Here is a 17,918-nt window from a genome sequence, read left to right on the forward strand (position 1 = left end):
GAGAAACCCTGTCTTGTCTCAGGGGTGGGGGTTGGGGTTGGGAAGAATCTAGGGCTAGAGAGATGGCCCAGAGGCAAAGTACATACTGCTCTTACAGAGGACCTGAGTTCAGTTCCTAGGACCCATGTCCGGCAACTCATAACTGCCTATAACTCCAGCTGCATGAAATTTGATGTCTTCTTTTGACCTTTGTAGGCATCTGCACACTCACATGTACATATCTACACATAGATACACACAAGTACACATCACTTTTTTAAAAAAATACATTTTAACATGTCGTAAAATTATAATATAAATTATTTTGATTTTAAAAACATAGAGTTTAAAGTGAGGGCAGGGAATGATCCACAGCACTCCAAGGGTTGTCAAAGAAGTCTATGCCCTACTACAAGATTCAGCAATGTGGGGTTCATCTCTGGCCATGCTTTCTACTGTGGGTTCTAACCTCAGTGTTTGTCTGAGTGACTTCTGGTGACCTATTTACCCTGCTCAGGCTTCTATTTTTATGCCTGAAAAAGAGAAATCGTAAACCATGCTTTGCCCAACACATGAGGATTTGTTGAGGTCCAAAATGCATGAAGGATAAGAAATAGCGGCCAAAAGATGACACTGGAAAGGAACTTTTTTCATAGCTCATCATTCTACATTCTAAAATGTTTGTGCCCATGTGCATTAGCTCCTGAAAATATAAATTAAAATTTCACAAGAATACTTTAGCCCTCAGGTTACACATTTTACACATATAATCTCCTTGAACCCTCTGGGAAGGCCTGCGTGGAAGAGATAATTTTTCCCAATTGTATACAAGGCAACTGAGGCTCAGCAAGCTCAGATAAGCCAGCCAGTGGCAGTTATGTGACTGAATATTCGATGGTAGGATTAAAATTCTTATCTTTCTGATTTCAGAGCTGCAATCTCATACTTCCCTACATTAATTATAGATGCTTATTCTATCTCGAAAGCTCAGTGTTAAGAGAAGAAAATGGTATATGTTAAAATGGTATAAAGTGAAGAATAAATTTCACTATATTGTTACTGGTAGGGGAGGTGGGGTTGAAACTTTCACATCATTATCTAAACATAGATAATATATATAAGCCAGGTGGTGGTGGCGCATGCCTTTAATCCCAGCACTCAGGATGCAGAGGCAGGCAGATCTTTGTGAGTTCAAGGCCAGCCTGGGCTAAAGAGTCAGTGCCAGGATAGGCTCGAACTCACAAATGTGGTCCTGTGGTCTGGCAGTATGGAGACACACCCAGGCAACTTGATTCATGTGGTCATGAACACATAGTAGATTGATTCTTCCTTTAATTTTTCTGCCTTCTGCCTTATATAGCCAATCCAGGTCAATGCCTCTGGCTTGGACTTACAGTCCAAAGCAGTCAAGGATGGGATGGATATATATATATATATATGTGTATATATATATATATACATATATATATATATGTGTGTGTGTGTGTGTGTGTGTGTGTGTGTATTCACATGTTCACATAAAGGCTTGTGCTGATAACCACCAAGATAAAGAACATTTATTTTAACTTAAATGGAGGCAAAGCCTCTGGGCAGAATAAGTTTCTCCACACAGTGCCATACAGTAAAGCACACACCAATGCTGGCCTCTCTGGCATGAGTTTACCTACTGGAAGATGGAGATAATATCTACTCATGGAATTGTAGTGAAAATTAAACATTAGAACTGCGAACTCCTTACTAAAGGGGAAATCATTATGTATCAATTACCTTTTTTAGAAAAAGAGGCAAGGCATTAAGGATACATATTACTGTTAGTTACAGTACTTGCCTAGCATGCACATGCCCTTGGGTTTGGTATCAGCCAAAAATAAAAAGGAGGAAAATAGATTTTAAAAAATAATAAGTGATCAAACCCCTAAGACGCTGTAGTCCCTAAACTTCCAACAGGAAAATGCCTCCTGGTCTTTGTATCCCCAGCATCAGAAAGTGCTTTGCTCAGCATGGTCACCCTTCCTTATATCAACAAACGGATGGGAGGAATGTTCTAGAGAGAGTCCTAAAGCTTGCTGTACCCAGCTCTGGGAACAACGAAAGACAAAAGGAATTAGCCATTGGGTTGGCATCAGCTCACCTCCTGCCATCCTGGAAGAGGCATTTCACACAGCCCCGCCTCCACCACTGCCACCAGCACGAGGGAGGCTTAAATAACGGACTAGTTAGAGCAAATTGCCATGCAGTTCACCCTGAGGACCCAGGGAACCAGGAGACCTTGAGTGGGTAGACAAGGCCAACCAAGTCACAGCTTGGCTGGGTAAGATTTATAGGCTTGTTTTATAGGAGGTGAAGGTCAGGGGTCAGTGGTGCAGCAAACAGAACAGTCTGGAATGTTACAAGCCTGCTGGCAGAAGTGAGCAGGCCCCACCCTGGGGACTAGGGAGTAGATAGGTGGGATGGGAGTAACAGAAATAGCATTAGCTCTCCTGAGAATGTACAGGGGAGATTGGAGTGCTGGTCTTTTCTGAAGTTTCTAGACTATTCCCTGGGGCTTCCCCAGCCCTATTCCGAAGACTGAAATCCTATTTATTAACTTACCCTGAAGGTGAAGCCTCCTCCAGACATTCTAATAAGACCTGATTTCTGCTGCTCAGTGCTTCCTAGTCATGCTACCCACATGCTAACTCAGCATCTCCAGCTTTGCTCTCAGAGGACCCACTATGCACCAAGGTACCACCCGGTCCTACTCCCCAACAACTGTATACCTTCTGAGAAAAAAAACAAACAAACTTGCATTGGATTGTAAACCCCTCATGAAACAGTAGCTCCAAACCACCTTTCTGTACTCCCTGGGACCTCGATGGCATCAGCCAAGGGGAAGGAGTACTTCCTTTTCCCTGCCTTTGGGCTGTGTACGGAGCATCAGAACAGACACTGAGAAGAGAAACAACATCACACAGGCCCTAGAGAAGAAAGCCCCGAGGTCAGCCCTTTCCTCTCCTCTGCTTCTCACATAGCTCTGACCTCCCCAGACTACCCAAGATTCACCTGAGAGAATGTTAGGGCCCCAAGCTCCAAGCAAATTAGTGCACCATTCTGTCATAGTAGCCAGGGTAAGTGCAAGTCTGCTTCCAGAGTCCTGGGAGTCATGGTAAGGGCCCTTGTGCACCCTGCCATCACGGTAAACCACAGACACTGCCAGCTGCTCTAACTCCTGCTGCAGCCCTAGCTAGATCCGCTTCGTTTCCTTGCGTTTGCAAACTCGTCCCATACCCCTTTCCTCAGCCCCACCTAAGTGTCGTTCATTGGTGCTATTCTCTTTTCCATTTTCCCTTTCTTATTGTTTCCTCCCTTCCTGCTCTTACCCACACACCCGCCTTCTTCCATGCCTCCACCTCACTAAAGAGAGGTGTTTGTACACAGCCCTGTCTTGGTGAGAGAGCCTGGAAAAGCCCCAGGCGGACAAGGCTGACATTAGTGTAGCCTAAGTGCCACTTGCTAGCACTGAACAGGAAACCCAGAGACAATTTAAAGTTTGCAGCGTCAGGGCTAAGGAGAAGCCCCTAAAGGATATTCTCTCCACACAGAGGCAGCGGCACAGGCTTTGTGTAGTCATCAGAGGTCAGCTTGGTGATAGGTGCCTGCAAGCCACACCTAGGTTTGCCACATCTGTTGTTAAGGAAATCTAAAGGAAGGACCTTGTTGGGATGGCATCTTCATATTAGGGCAAGAAATTCCAACTTCCGAGCTTAGTTAAACTAAGTCCAATTTGCATCCTGAGGGGAGTAAAGCTGAAAGGAGAGAGCTAGCTGTAGAGGAGAACACCTGACCTCTTTCTCCCAGCCCGCCTCCTTTAGTTCTCTAGAAACTTCCGCTCTCATGTATGCTTTTCTTTTCTTTTTCTTTCTTTTTTGTTTGTTTTGTTTTTGTTTGGGGGGGGCAGGGTTTCTCTTTGTAACAGCTCTCAGCTCAGCTGTCCTGGAACTCCCTTTGTAAACCAGGCTGGCCTCGAACTCACAAAAATTCACTTGCCTCTGCCTCGTGAGTGCTGGGATTAAAGGTGTGCACCACCACTGCCCCGCTTTGACATATGGTTTTCTATAGCTGGAGCTGAAGACCTTGCCTCAGTCACCCTCGGGGGCTCCAACAGTACTTATTCACAATGCAGGTTCCAGGCCCTTGTCTCTATTCTCTCCCTCCTCTTATTCCAGGGTCCTTTTCCCGGAGACAATGTTGAAACAAGGGATCTCTTTCGCAGCAGTGTAACTTGAGCATCTCTTTTCCACCTTCTGAAAGTGTACTCCTTTCAAGAAGCCTTACAACTGACCTTACCTTAAATGTGGAAGTTACCTAAGACATTATTAAATTCCATCTTTATCTGCACGTAAGACCAAGACCCTGAGTGCCAGAGCGGTTACATACTTTGCTCAGTCCATGTGGTGGTTTGAAAGAAAATGACCCCCATAGACTCATATATCTGCATAACTAGTCCCCAGCTGCTGGAACTGTTTGGGAAGGATTGGGAGGTGTGGCCTTGCTGAAGGAGGTGTGTCTCTGGGGGTGAGGTCTGAGGTATGCCATTTCCAGTGTTCCCCTCTCTGCCTCCTGCTTGTGGGTCAAGATGTGAGCTCTCGGCTGATGCTTCAGCCACCTGTCTCTCTGCCTTCACTCCTCCATCACAGGCTAACTCTCTGGAAGTCCAATTAAACATTTTATTTCATAAGTAGCTGAGGTCACGGTGTTTTGTCACAGCAATGGAAGAATAATACAGTCCATAGGGAGTATCTATTGCCAACAGGAGAAGGCAACCAAGTCTCCCGATTCCTCTGCTCTGCTCTCTCTAGCCTGCCATGCTGTCTGCTAGTCAAAGAAGGGACAATTGATGGCCCTGTCTGGTGGGCAAGACATCCTCATTATTATGCCTCCTGTCCTCTGCCCTAAAGTGTCTTTCTATGCATTCAATCTCTTTGCTGTATTTAATATAAATGATGTTGCTCTTAAAAACTTACTTAACCTTGAGCTCCTGGGAAGCCAGTAAGCACATTGTACTCATCTGTTTCCTCGGCACCTAACCATACCTGGCACTCTACAGAAGCCTGCTAAATCGGCGGTAAAATGAAAACGTATTGTGGATATCTAAAACAACAGATTTGTGTTAACAGGAGGGTAAAGGGGATTCTTTCTTGAAACAAAATGGCAAAGAATGGCACAACCCATGGAGCTAGCACTCTCCCACACTCCCCAGCATTCCAAAGGACGGCCAGGCTATAGAAGGAATTGCCGTGGGCACAACTTGCACCTTTGCCCTTTCCAAGATCAAAGGAAAATGGCATGACCTTCCAGGCCAGGGACTTTGCAGCTGGGTGGGACACTTCATGGCTGCAGGCCAAACCAAAAAAAAAAAAAAAAAAAAAAAAAAAAAAAGTTAGAAGACACCTGGGAACCCTACCATTGAGGGAGCCCAACTGGCTGTTCTCTGCCCCTCCCATTCCGGCCTCAAGGTCTTTCCTCACTTGACCCACACTGACACACGGAGCATATATAGATCAGGGATCCTGGGAAGGAGCAGGCTGGAAGCCAGCTAGGCCCACATCACTTCAGCAGAAGTCCTATAGGAACCCCCACACAAGGCAAAGGAGTGTAAGGAATGTGGTGGATGGGTGGGAGAACAATGGTCCAGGAGAGCCTGCCTGAACCTTGGCCCCAGCCTCCCTTGCACCATGTTACTGCATAGTCTCACCCCGTCTAAGATTGCAGGGGCAGTTTATCGTTTCTCACAGCCTTCAATTTTGGTGGAAAAGGAAAGATCTGGGCCAAGTCCTGGCTTTTAGGAGCACCACATCTGCAGGGATGCAGGGGCATGTTAGGGTCACTCCCCGATGCAGCTCCAGGAGCCAAAGACAGTAGGTGGGGCTAAGAACACATTTGGCTGAGCAGAGTGCCTGTCTGATGTATAAGAAGCCCTGAGCCCCATTTCCAGCCCCACATTAACTGGGTGTGCTGGAACATGCCTTTAATCCCAGCTCTTGGGAGATAGAGGTGGGACAGAAATTCAGGTTATCCTTGACTACATAGTGAGTTTGAAGGCAAGGCTACACACAAGACATACACACACACACACACACACACACACACACACACACACACACACACCAAAACAAAACAGTGGGTAGCACATTGCTGGAATGGAAGTCAGTAGTCGCATCTTCCAACCAGTGCTTTGAACAGGTCACATTTTTTTTTCTGGTCTTCAGTTTTCAAACTCAGGAACTAGATCACTTCCTAAGATCCTTTCCAAAACAGATACCCTGGAACAGGTATTCAGCACAATAGTTTCTGCTAGGAGATTCCCTTCTTCTGGGTGTTTATAAAGTTTTCCACATCCCTCCATCCTTCTAGCTTCATTTGGGTGAAAATGGCCTCTCTATAATCTTCTTTGATTCTTGTCTTCCTCCCTCCAGGTGACTAGAAATTGGAATGTAGCCTCTCTAGCAGCAATAAGTTGACTTACTGTTCAAGAACTACTAAGCTGTCTACCTCCCCCCAGGTGCCTAAGACTTTACCAAGTCCCCCAACTTCCCCAGCCACAGGCACTTATATACCTGGAGTGATTTCCTCCCCCTTCTGAAACCTAAAACTGTTGTCTTCTCTGAGCCTTACTGTGAATTTAACCTCTTTCAGGAAGCCTAGCCAAACCAGCACCATCTAAATCATAGCAGATCCTATTTCATGTCTCTCCGGTGTTTAACACCTTGAGTCACATTATATGTATCTGCAGCTGCTTACATACATATATGTAAGCATGCATACATCCTGGTAACAGTGGGCATTCTTCAGAAGGCTCCAGGTTAACAGTGGGGCTAGGGAAAGCTCCATATATTCCCTTCCACAGCTGTCATAGAATTCCTAGGGACCTGGTGGTCTTTTCAAGGAAGACAAGGCTAGAGGAAGATAAAAACATACAGATATAACTTATTATCGGAAGCAAATGGTACTCCATCAAAAAAAGAAGAAAAAGGAAAAAGGAAATGTATGAACTTTTCTTTCCACTCATACAAAGTTACAGTTAAAAAGAACTTTCGCTGCTAAGCATCATGTTTTTGGCACACACGTTTAATTCTAGCACTAGGGAGGCAGAGGCAGTCAGGTCTCTTGTCATTTTATGGCCAGCCTGGTCAACACACTTGAGATCCAGGCTAGTCAAGGCTAACTAGAGAGACCATGTCTCAAACAAACAAACAAACAAACAAACAAACAAACCAGTCTTTGCCTAGTCCAACTTTATCCTTTTACGAGTTTTGGAAGGCCAAGGAGGTTAGACAGGTGATACCTTATACACACTCTGGATATTCAAACCAGAAGAGTGAACGGGCTCAGTAGAAAGTTAACATGAGCAGCAGGGTAGTTTCGGCTCTCCCTCAGAGCACGCTGGGTCTTGGTCACCCTGAAAATGGGGACATGGCAGGCTGAAGAGTGAAAAGACCACATAGTCTCGTCCCCAAACTGAACAGCCAAGGCATGGCATTGTTGACTCAATGTTGGAGGCCTTGGTGGAGATGCCTCCCTGCTGCTAGCCCACACTGGTCATCTTGAGGCTGCTGTTGAGGCTGGGTGCCCAAGTCCCAGAAGCCATAGCAACTGAAAGAATTACAGCGGCTATGGGCCACTGCTTCTTCCTCCTCAGACCCCACAAATCCTCTGCTCTTAAGGTAGCCCTATCATCGGTTATAATGGAACACATGTTCCGTCATCTACCATGTCTCACGCCATACCAGCAGGGGTGTGGGCAGCACAGGCGTCAGGTCTGATTAGCACTAGAACTCAGGGTGGTGAAATTTTAGCAACAACTATTATGTTCTAGGGAAGGTCACACACACACACACACACACACACACACACACACACACACACCACAGTTCTCATCTTCTCAGAGTACATGTTACATGCTAGTATGAAGGGCGGAGCTGGAAGAAAACCCAGACTGAATTGAACATCCATCCATCATAGGGACTTGCCAAATGGATAATCCAACTCCCAAGGACAGGGACAGTCACCCAACAAGGTTGCTTTTGTTTACTTTTTTTGAGGGGGGGTTACTTGTAGCATTCACAAGTCACCATACTCTGTCCCCTAAAGAACACAGAGCGCTGGGACAGTAAACAGCTCACTCTAGTTCAGTGGGAGCAGAGCAGTTTGCCCTGGGAGCCCAAGGGGATGAAACAGTAGTTCTTTGGGAGACTGAGAGGACTCCCTGGAGGGCTTGCAAGATGCCTCTGGAAGGCATACACCGCGCTGGAGCTCTGGGCTGCCCTGCCCGGAACGGAACGTGGAGCGGTGAGGACAAACAGACTCTGTAACCCGGTGACTGAGGAGGAGTCCCATCTATCCCAATTTCCAGTTGAAGTGAAGCAAATGCTGCAGGGGAAGAGCCCCTCCTGCCCGCTCCTCACAGCCATCCTTATCTCCCTCTACAAGGAACTCCCGGAGCCTCTTCTCAAGCCAGTTCCTTCCCACTCACTGAGAGCTGGGGGGCGTGCGGGGGAGGTGGGGGGACAACAACCAAAAAACTCGCCCTGGGAACAAATTCCTGCACAAGTCCACAACAGTCTGTTTTCAACTTCAAAATTACTCAATTCAGCGCTAATTTTCCTGGGATTCCCAGACCTGGGACTTTTTCTTCGGGAGGATTGTTAAAGTAGGGGCTTTTGTTCCAGCCAGCAGCCCCTCTGAACCCTTTTAATTGAGCCCGTTTTAAAACAAAGGGAAAAGAGGCAGGAGAGGAGGCCGTCCCATTTGCCTGTAGCCTCTTACCCTAGCTCTGCGGTTAACACTCAGCAATGATCCTACAAGCCTGGAATCTGAGGAATTTCCTGCCCTGTGCTCCCTGGAAGAGCTGAGAGAGAGACCTAGCAATTAGGCCTCCAGTTTCCACTCCTGCCTTCCTCCACCACAGTGGGCTAAGAGAAAAGCTGGCGGTGGGGCCAGAGAGGACTGGTCTGTACGTCTGCGGCTGAGACATTTGGGCCCAAGGTCACCCCCTCCCTCCTTTCTCGTCCAGTCACTCACCCTTTCCCTTTGCCTGCCTGAGAGAGTGGGAGCAGGACAGGATACAGAGCTAGCTAGTGGTCCTTCCTGAAGCCATCTTGTTTTTTCTGCAGTTGTAGCTCAGTGTTTCTCCCCCCCCCCCCCCCCCAGGCACCACAAGAGTTAAGGCACTCCTCAGATGCCTAGCCCCCCTCTCCGGTCCGATTGTCATTCGCCCTATACCCACGTGCTCATCATATGTTGATTTCTTTGACTCATGCTCTTGTACAGTGTCTGTCCCAGCGAGTGGGTCATAGGACTGCCCCTGGCAATATGTCTGTCTAGGGGACTTCTAAGAGGCTGGGTAGAGGCTATGGACCTCTATCTTTTGGTTCAAGACAGAGACAGAAGGGCAGGAACAAGTTGTCTAAATGAACCACAGGGACTGTGGTGCCACAGCAGTCAAGAAGCAGAAGCAAATTCCTCTTCTTTGTTCATATGCTCTTGGGGCATAGCATTGGGTGGCTGGACTCCAGGTACTAGGGCAAAGCAGCCTGGGGTTTAAAATTTGCCACAAATAGTTCTTAAACTGACCAAGCCATGCCCTTAGCGGACCCTGCTGGGGGAGCACAGGATCAGTGTGGCCCCCTGCTGCAGGAGCCCTGTACCCTTCCCCCTTCCCTTCTGGACTCTATAGAGATCCCTGCAGGCTAAGGTCCTTCTGGGATGGGACCACTTCCTCCTTTTGCTTGTCCTACTTCAACTCTCCCTAGCTTACCTAGAGCTTAGTATATAGCAAAGGCTATTCTAAGACTCCCGATCCTCTCAAGTGCTGGGTGTGAACCGGACCTGGCTAGCTGTCTCATTTTTGACAACTTAGACCCTCTACTGTTTTTTATCCAGTCAAAGGGCATGCCTGAATCTTGTCTGCCCAAGGTCTCTGAAATGCTAACGGTTGGAATGGGGAATTGCTGCCCTCTCTGCCCACAGCACTATTCCCTCCTCACCCATCCCAGTCCACGGCAGCAATGGGGGCAGTGAGCTCCCTGCTGCCCAAGGGTTCTGCCTATCCCTAAACCTTACCACACCTCAGCTCTGCTCAGTGGCTTCTCTTTTCTTCTCCACAAACAGTAGCCTCAATAGCCAGCGCTCAAGGCTCCTGGACTCTCTGCAGACTCTTGACAATTCTGAGATGGTATGGAATTAAGATGGCAGCTTCCTGCTTCCCTTTCCTTCCCACAGCCTTCCCTCTCAGCACACTCCACTGGTCTCAGAGGAACCAGCCTCAGAAATCCTCCTTGACTTCAATGGGAATACCCACTGATCTACATTTCCTCCGTCTCAAGATATTTGCCTTTTGAGGGCCAACTGCCAGCTCCTCCACCCTGCCCTGCCCTCACATTCCCCTCAAACAAAGCTTTCCTGTCAGGTTTTTGACCCTGATGAAGATTTTTAACCGAAATCTTTCCCCCCTTCCCCCTTCCTCTCTTAATTCTGAAGGGTCTTTTGTCTTCTAAGTCAAATAGCTCAGGCCGAGAGGGCCGAGAGGGCCGGATATCTTCTTTTTTCCTCTCTCGTAAGTAACTGGGAAAGACTTTGGGGAAGGGGAGATAGAGGAAGTGGGTTCAGGCCTGGCAAATTCAGGGCCAGCCTGTGCTATATGAAACCCCTCCTCTAAAAATAAAAACAAGTAAACAAGCACAGGGGAGGGGACCGATTATGAAACTGTTTTCTTCCTCAAAAATCTATTTAAATAAAAAACAAACAGAAAGGCCTTGAAAATGTGAAAGAAAAAGAAGACCTCCCCCCCAACACACACGAAGGAGAGGGGAGGCAAAGGGGGGGGTTACAGAAAACAAGGGAGGCCTACAGACTCCCTGAGGAGAGGAGACAGAGGAGAGACCCTTCATGACATCTGACCACTGAGCAGCTTCTCACCTGGATTCCCACCCGCTGCAGGCAGGAAAGCTGGAAAGACTTGGTCCACCCACCACACCTCCAGGGTCCCTCAGGCAGCACTGATGAGTGAATGTGGGATTCAGCAAAACAGGGCTCCACAGTTCCTTCTTACCCCCGCCCCCAGGAGGGAACAAAAGATCGGTGGGAAACCAAGGAACAAAAAGGAAACTGGATAGAGCCCATGCCCCCTTGACTTAAGGCAGGTGGCCCAGGCTGAGAAATGGGCGTGTCTGCTGCAGCTCCTCTTCTCCTACCTACCCCATCTTCTGGAGACAGCATTCCCTCCCTGTCTGGCCAGGCGAAACAGAATCAGTGAAATGCTGCCGGCTCTCAGGGAGACACAGGTTTCTCACCCTGAGGATTATCCATGGAAAAAAATTTAATCCCACGCAGGCTTTTACACCCAGAATGTTTGGGTATGAGCAAGCAATTAGAAGCTTGCTTAAATAGCATCCAAGTCAATTCAAAAAAGCAAACAAGCCTGGCTAATGTCCTCATACCGACACGATGCATTCCACAATGTGTGTGGAAAAGATTAAAGAAATTGGGGTAGTGGGTGTTAAAAACATTGAGGCACTCCCCTTCTAAACAGTCCAACTGGGTGTTAACTGAGGTGACCTTTAGTCTGGAGAGCTCTCTGAAGTCTGGTCCATCTTCACAGAGCCTCTAAAGCAAGGCTAGAGACGATTCGTATTATTTGCTTCTGTGAAACAGTAGTTGGCATTTTCTCTGCTTTCTTACCACTTGCCAGGCACTACACTGTGTTATAAAGCTTAACTCATTTAATTAGTTTATTTGCTCCATAAAAGATTTGAGGCAATATAAATAGATACATCTGGTCACTAATATAAAAAATAAACTAAGAGAACAACAGTGAGTGGCAATAGTGATGATTAGGAGAGAGAAAAAAATCACTTAGGTTGCAGTAAAGCATGTGTGTGTATGTGTGTGTGTATGTATATATGTGTGTGGTATATGTGTCTATGTGATGTATGTGTGTTTGGTGTGTGTGGTATGTGTATGTATGTGTGTGTATGTGTATTGTATACATGTGGTGTGTACGTGTGTAGTGTGTGTTATGTGTAGTGTGTATTGTTTGTATGTGTGTGTGTGTGTATGGAGTCTGTATGTTGTGTGTGTATGTGTGTGTAGTATGTGTGTTGTTTATGTGTGTTTGTGTGAGATATGTGTATTGTGTGTGTATGTGTGTGTGTAGTATGTGTGTTGTGTATTTGTGTTTATGTGATATGTGTGTGTTGTATGTGTATGTGTGTGTGTGTATGTGTGTTGTGTGTGTGGTATGCATGTTTGTGTGTGTGTATGATGATGATGATGTATTGAAAACTTCATCAGAGATGAGCTATGAGGGTCAGCCCTAGATAAGCAGCCAATACAAAGAACAAAAATTCAAAGTTCTTGACATAATTTATACATACAAATATTTTATTTTATATGTATGTATGTTTTGTCTGCATATATATATCTGTGAACCACGTGCATACATGGTGACCCCTTCTGGGGTCAAAGGTCACCAGATCCCTTGGGACTGGAGTTACAGATGGCTGTGAGATACCATGTGGGTGCTTGGAACTGAACCAAGGTCCTCTAGAAGAACAGCCAATGCTCTTACTGCTGAGCCATCTCTCCAGCCCCAATTTAGACAGTTTTGAGTGTATGTGTGGTGGTGGAGGACATACATAAGAAATAACCAGAAGTACCACTACAGAATTTCCACCAAGGATCGTCATGAGAAGACATTGACAAGTAGAGCCATATTCTGGGCACAAATGCTCAGTTTAGTCAAGGCAGATCTTGAAGGGGGGAAGCTGTCCAGTCTTGATTCACAACTCCCTGCCCTGGTGCCTGGCTCTCTAAGGGTGAACTTGGAGTATTTCCAGAAATGGATAGAGGTGAGCACTCCCAGAGGAGTTAGGGTGATGTTATTCAAGACAGTCCCAACCATGCCTCCAGGCATAAATACTGCTCCTTTGGTCTCTGGCAGAGGCAGCAAGAACCCTGCCACCCAGAGGCTGGGGCAGGCTCCCCCCTCCCCCGCCGGAAGATTTTATTTCCTTTATTTTCCACCTTGTTCTGAGGAGCTGGGGCTACAGGAGGCCAGAGGACTAGACAGACACGTGTGGCTGTGGCTGGCATTCCTGGCCGCCTCTTTGAAGTTTTCTTGGTGAGCAGGGGCTGGGGAAAGGATGGAAGGCACTAGGCAGAAGTAGGCCAGATCGTAGGCCAGTCCCCTGACATAGGCAGGACTAAAGAACCCGCAGTGTGTTACTTAATTATCTGTAAATGGTTTTTGTTCCTGTCTTTAAACATTTACCTCTATTGAATCATCTTCCTCCTTCCACCTCCCGGCTTTACAAGCTATCTCCTTTTCTGTGCTGTCGCTATGGCAACAACTCCAGGCATATAACTGCTCTCAGATTTTAAATAAAAGTTGAGACTTCTCGCTGCCCCCCCCCCCTTTCCCCTCTCTTTCTAGGGATGAGGTTTGTCTCTCATTTCCTCTTCCCTTCACCTTCCTGGCTGCCTTCCACTTTCCACTCTGCTGTTTCTTTATCAGGTTCTATCACTTCCTCTTTCAATCAGCCTTCTATATCTTTGGGCTTCCAAACTGCTCTTAACCTCCTTGTTGCCATGACAGCAAGAGCCGGACCCCTTGGGAGGCATGGGGGCAAAGGTTGAAAAGTATGGGCACATCTGGGGAAGGTGGGGGATCTGCAGCTAGTCCAGGGCAGGGTTATCCTATATTCCCCGGGCTATATATAGGATAGTATCACTTCCTTCTTCTCTGGACCTCAAACCCACCAGCAGATATGGGCAGCACGCTCCTTCTTAGATTGCCAACCACTCAACACTCAGACATGCCTTTCAGATCTGCACAAGGAAAGAAAAACAGTGTAGTCTGGGAGAACTGACGGCAGTTTTCTAGCGTGTAGTGGCTACTGAGAAGGCAGAAAGGCTATGGTGGAATCTGCAGTTCTGGGCCTCGAGTTCTTTATTCTCTATGTTCTCATTCTGCTGGGATCATTCAGGGGCTGGATGAAATCTTGGCTTTCCAACTGTACTCCAAAGGTGCCCAAGGCCTGGGAGATGGCTCAGCAGGTATTTTGGGGATGGGAGAGAGGATGCCAAGTAAGAAGGCAAGATCGTGGCAAACATCTGAGACCGTTACCTGCCATTCCCAGCAGTCAGTTTTTGCCCAAGTATAGCAAGGGTGTGGTAGATCTTCCAATGGCTCTACAGGGCAGCATTCACGAGGAGCCAATGGCTCTACAGGGCAGCATTCACGAGGAGCCACGATCCTGTGCTTGCCACCTTCCTAATCCAAACCTTGGATTGGGAGATAAACCAAGGTTTAAACAGGAAGCTTACCATTTCCAAACTGGAAAGGCAAAACATTTCTTCCTCCTCATTAACTTAAAATGTTTCAATTTAATGAAATATTGATACATGAAGGTGTAAGGAGTAAGGCTTTCCATGACATCTCCCATCATGAAGGGAGGAAGAGACGGGACATTTCTGGAAACCCCACAAGGCTTTTCTTGGTCCAGCTTCTTCTACAAGCTCAGTGGTCCTCAGATGAGGGTCACTTTGCTTCACAGGCAGGGCACTCTAGAAGCATCTGAAGAACCATTTTCTGCCACGCCTAGAGAGGGGATGCCACTGGCTTTCAGTGTGTAAGAGGCAGTGCAGAGAAGACCCCCCCAACAAGGGTCAGCTATAGCCACTTAAAAGACATTGTGCCATTCTGGCCCCAAAGTTCTTTATCCCTAGATTCACAGTTTTTACTAACACACATTTCCTAGTGTTGATATCAGGTTCTGGGGAGCAGATAGATACAAGACCAGGACAAAGAAGGACTGTGTCACCTATTTTTCTACTCTCAGGGTGGTGTGGGGTGGGGGACAATGAATTCATGTTCTAGCTGGAAAAGGGACTTGTAGAAGGTCTCTTCATCAAACCTTCACCATTAAATATTTAGACCCAACAAAACAAGAAGACTGACACAGACCACATGGGAATAGCAAAATCACATCAGAGATGATCAATGTGGTCTCAACCGTCACTATGTGTTGAGAGCACAGCTCCTCTACAAAGAGGTGAAGTGTCCTGCACAGGCCACACTGGCGGGGAGGGAGCTTCTGGATTTGACTCCAGCAATTTGACTTCAAATCCCACCTTCCTCTTTTTTCCAGAAATGAAGGAAGGACATGTTCATTCTGGATCATAGGCAATTCCTGGCAAGTTCTCCATGTGCCACGGAGCAACCTGAAGCCCCGGAAGAGCAAGCAGCTTTGTCCAGGTAGAAAGTAGAGGAGAACGTCAAAACTCAGTAACCTGTCTGACTGACTTCCCGTTCTAAGCTGATACCCCAGGCAATCAGGAGAGAGGAACGGTACACGCTACTCAAAAGAAGAAAAGAGAGAGAAGCAAAGGACCAAAGACCCAAGAATCAAAGTTTTCGGAAAGTGGGAGAAAGGATGGAGGAGGAGGAGGAAACTGCTGGTGACCGTGAGCACGTGGGGAGCTGCCTTCAATAAAAAGAACTAGAGAACTTGATGCTGGGGGAGGGGCATTTGGAAGGCGAGAAGATGCCTAACACAGGAAAAGTGGGCTGGGAAGACATGGCTGCCATCTGACAACCGGTGACCTCACATGGGCATACCTGTGGGCCTGGCCACAAGATTTCCTGACTCCCTCCATCACCCTAACAGTCACTCTGGTGGAGAAGAGAGGACTTTGGAATCATATTCTCCTCATCCTCCCCACACCCCACCCCCATCCACCAATCCACCTGCGCCCCAAGCTTCCCTGCTGTCAGCTAGCTGATCCCAAGGGAACAGAAGAAGACCCCATACACACTCGATGGGCCTCTATGGTCCCTCCATCTCTCTTCCACAGGCTGTCCTTTAGGGACAGCTGGAGTCCCTTGTGCCCCTTCCCTTCCTGAGAGAGAGAGGAAGAGAGAGAGAGAGAGAGAGAGAGAGAGAGAGAGAGAGAGAGAGAAAGAGAGAGAGGGAGGGAGGGAGAGGAAAAGGAAGAGAGGGAGAGGGAGGGGGGAGAAGGAGAGAAGCAGAGTGACAGAGATGGAGAGAGAGAGAGAGAGAGAGAAGGGGGGAGGGAGAGGGGGAGAAGGAGAGAAGCAGAGTGACAGAGATGGAGAGGGAGAGAAAGAGAGAGAGAGTGCTCCACTCAGCTCCTTAAACACTTCAATGGCTCCACTTTTCCCGTGAAGGAAAGGCTATGGCTTATGAAAGAGCCTGGAGTTTGCTGTTTGTTTTGTTTTGTTTTGTTTTGAACAACACATAATCCCGGGCCTTGGGGAACTTGCAATTTGGCTGGAAAACTGAAAGGTCAATGCTTTAAAACTGAGTCTACTGAGCCTGTAAACTGAGCTAAATGGGAGGAGGGCTGGGGAGGGAGAGCCTCTCCGCTCCATGCAGGGGTGGACACCAGGTTATGAGGGTCCCAGCAGGGAAGACTAAGAAGCCTCCATCGGGAAACTTTTAGTCTCCACAGAGTCCTGCAAGCTGGAAGTAGATGGTCCTGGTTTGCATTTCTTCCCTTCCCCCACAGCTCAGCTCTGGTTGCCCTCTGAGATGATTAAAACCAAAAGAATTTCAGTGTCTGGAATTCACTTCTCACCACGATACCATTTGCTTCCTTTTCTCTCCTACAGTTTGTTCTCTTGGGAGAGCTGTTTGCTTCACTCCTTTCTTCTGGCTCTAAGACAGTCCCAGTGTACACCAATTAGCTTTGTTTTTATTTGGGGGGTGGTGGTTCAAGGGACGGGGGTTGGGTGTCGCAGGCAAAGGGGAAAGAGGAAGGATGGGCGGAGGGACCTTGATCTTGCTGGTTAAAATTCCCAGAAAAAGAAAAGAGGCGAAATAGCTTTCAGAGAAAGAAATCTGCCAAATGTTTATATTCCCACAAGACTGCAAAACCTTTTCATAGACCAAAGCTAAAGTTCAGAGAAAAGCCAGAGCATGCTTTTTCAGGGAGAACATTTTATCAACGAGCACATAAGCACCCACACCCTTAGTGGGTTCCCCACATCCCACGCAGGTCAGGTCATCTGTGTGTGTGTGGTGCGGTGCAGTGCTAAGTATTTACATGTATGTGTATTTGTGGTGGGCGATGTATGAGTGTGGGTATCTGTATGAATGTGTGTGGAGTGAGGATGTGCATTAGGGAGTGTAGGAGTATTTGTGGGGTGTATGGTGTGTAGGCATGAATGCATGTGTGTATGTCTCTGTGTGTTTATATGTGTGTGTGCACCTGCACACATATTGGGGAGTTCCTGGAACATCTTACCCCAAGCCCATATCAGATCTAAAAATGTATTAACATATCTGCTGCTCCTGGGTCCCTAGCTGGCTCTCTGAGACGAGCCTTTCTGACAGTGAGTGGCTCACGAAAAGAAACAGAAGATCCACAGCATCTATGAGGAACTTCCCCTGAATGGCAGTCAGAAAACTGTAAAGTGTCTTAGAGAATGAATGACCTTCTCATTTCATGCTAAGAAAGCTCAAGTCACACAGTGGGCCTAACATCCCCATCTGTAGCAGAATTCTGTGCTATTTCCACAGTGCCTCCAAATGTAGCCTTTCTTATTATAGTGCCCAGGAAGCCAGAAGCTGCAAACCTTCTTCCACTCAGTAAGATAAACGTTTTGCTATACGGCCCCCCACACTTGAAGCTGATGCCCTTATACTCTGAGTGGGAGGTAGCCTCAGCCAAACAGCTTGGTTTGTGGAGAAAAGAAAAACTGCAGAGTGTCTAAGCTGTCAAAGCTCTGCATACTGGCACACCCGGAAGTGTTGCTGAGAGAGGCTCTTAATCCCACCCTCCAACCAGGAAATGGAGAAGGCCCTCTCTTACCAGCTTTATAAGAAATGGAATGGGAGAAAAGGCAGCTGTCATTGGCTAACAGTGCCTTGCCAAGA

General features: G+C 47.3%; 1 protein-coding gene across 4 annotated transcripts in view; it reads right to left on the reverse strand.

Annotated features, from left to right (window-relative positions):
- Kirrel1 (kirre like nephrin family adhesion molecule 1) overlaps positions 1 to 17,918 on the reverse strand; it is a 1,148,154-nt gene that overhangs the window by 1,115,045 nt on the left and 15,191 nt on the right. The window lies entirely within an intron of this gene.

Source organism: Phodopus roborovskii, unplaced genomic scaffold (assembly GCF_943737965.1).
Source record: "Phodopus roborovskii unplaced genomic scaffold, PHOROB, whole genome shotgun sequence".
In the NCBI taxonomy this organism is placed as follows: domain Eukaryota; kingdom Metazoa; phylum Chordata; class Mammalia; order Rodentia; family Cricetidae; genus Phodopus; species Phodopus roborovskii.